Source organism: Lutra lutra, chromosome 1, assembly GCF_902655055.1.
Source record: "Lutra lutra chromosome 1, mLutLut1.2, whole genome shotgun sequence".
NCBI lineage: Eukaryota > Metazoa > Chordata > Mammalia > Carnivora > Mustelidae > Lutra > Lutra lutra.
The window spans coordinates 170,825,297-170,827,653 of record NC_062278.1 but is presented as its reverse complement, the minus strand read 5'-3'; positions in this window follow the sequence as shown (position 1 = coordinate 170,827,653).

The following is a 2,357-nucleotide window of genomic DNA, read 5'->3' as shown; positions in this document are numbered from 1 at the left end:
GCACCTGGGTGACTCGGTTGAGTGTCTGCCTTCGGCACAGGTCATGATCCCAGAGTCCTGAGATTGAGCCCCACATCGGGCTCTCTGCTTGGCGGGGAGCCTGCTTCTCTCCCTCCCTCTCCCTCTGCCTGCCCCTCCCCCTGCCTATGCTCTCTCCCTCTCTCCGTCAAATAAATACTAAAAAAATAAGTAAAGAGGTAGTAAGAACACATTGGTACCTTCTTACGAGTTCGGCTGCTCTTGAGCTTTGACCATTTTATTGCCAGGTAACTCGGAAGTGAGTGCGTGGATCTTTTCTTGCCTCTTCCTCAGTGCTCTGGGAAAAATGGAGCACCCAAGGGTGGTGGTGTCTAAATCCATTGTACTGAAGGGGGCACTTTGGACCGTGAGCTCCTCTGACGCCTCTGGGCAAACTTCGGGGGAAGCCCTGTGTCACTACTTGTGGTCGGTCCTCTCATTTTGTGCTAAGGTATTAATGAACAGTGGTGCACGGGCTAAAAGTAAACTGGGAAAAGGAAGGCTGTGTTCCAAGAATGCTAAAGAAATCTGAAACTGGAGTCAATGCGTCATTGAGCCCCTGTCATTGATGGTATATTTTCAGCAAAATCCTGTCACTTTGTCTCATCCATTCCTTCCCAGGTGAATACACAGTTGATTGCATCCGCTCGGTGGTGGTCTTATTTGTGGCTAGAAATCTGCTGCTCTCGGCTTTTTAGGTGCTTCTGTCTTTCTCTCTGTATTAAGCTTGGGACCAGTTACTAGTTGTTTATTGTCAGCACTTTGATGTTTATGTCACTTAGTTGTATAAAATCAGAGCACAGGGCCACTGAGGTACAGGTGATGGAACAGAGTGCCCCTGACAGAGATGGCGCAGGTGTTCATTGGTGCCCCTCCACCCCCCAGGTCACAGTGAGTGCTTGTTTGTCAGTGATGACCGGGGTGTATTCAGATTAGGAAGGTACCGGGGCATGGGTCTCCATTGTTCGATTTGCCCACTGTCACAGGAATTTCTGAGTACAAAGCTATAAGCGTATAATCAGATAAATACATAGGCTGCTGTACAGCGTACCAAGGATATTATGAAACACCAGAGTTTCTTATAAGGAGAATTTTTTTACAGCAAGTATCTCGCTCCCCCGGGGGTAAATACACCGTTTCAGAGAGATTTAAGTTAGTGGCATCATTAAATGATGCATGGAGGTTTAAGAAAGTTGAGCCCTGGGTGGCTCAGTCGGTTAAGTGTCTGGCTCTTGATCTCAGCTCAAGTCTTGATCTCAGGGTTGTGAGTTCAAACCCCACACTGGGCTCCATGCTGGGCGAGACTACTTTAAAAATAAAAAAATAAACTGACAGTAGTACCATGTTTGAAATGCTATGTTTTGTCAAGTGTTTCCTTTGCTAAATTTTCTTTCTCTCAGTCACTGCACTCTAGGTTGACCCAGTGTATTAGGAAGGAAGATGAGAAAAGAAGCCCCTTGGATCACAGGGCAAGGGAAGCAGTGACTGAGGCCTGGACTCAAATACTGTAGTTCTGGATAGGAGTCCACAGCTTATTTGCTGTGTGACTTTGGAAAGTTACTTAATTCCTCCGAACTGCGCTTTCCTCCCTCTTCAGTGGGCTTGTGACAGTTACCTGAAACAACACAGAATACATGTTCTATGTCCGTATGTAGACCAGTGTCCGCTGCAGAGCAGGAATGTAGTGGTGAGAATAATGGAGGGCCTCCTACGTGCCTGGTGTCTGTGTGTGGGGGATACTGTGTTCGGTTTTGACAGTAACCCCGGGAAGGAGGTGTTTGATGTGTGAGGAGCCTGAGGAATTCAGCGTCTTGGTCGGGAATTCAAATGGGGGTCTGAGTGTGAAGCTCCTAGCCTTCCCATCCTATCACACTCCCTGGCCCAGGGGAGAGTACCTGGTCGAGAGTGGGTGCTCAGCATCGTATTTCTTTTTTTTTTCTTTTAAGATTTTATTTATTTATTTGACAGAGATCACAAGTAGGCAGAGCAGCAGGCAGAGAGGGGGGAAGCAGGCTCCCAGCTGAGCAGAGAACCTGATGCGGGCTCGATCCCAGAACCCTGAGATCATGACCTGAGCCGAAGGCAGAGGCTTAATTAACCCACTGAGCCACCCAGGCGCCCCTCAGCATCTTATTTCTTAGAGGAATGACTGAGGCAAGAGGGGCAGAGTGCTAGTGAGTCCTTGGAGAGAAGTAAGTCCTTGTCTTCACTGGGGGGAGCATCAGGTGACCAGCATTCCCCTCAGGGCCTGGCACGCATCCTGCCCAGAGCCCCGTCTGTGCTTGCTGCTTCACTGGGCCACAAGCTTTGACCATGTGTGGGCCTTGGATCCTTCTCTG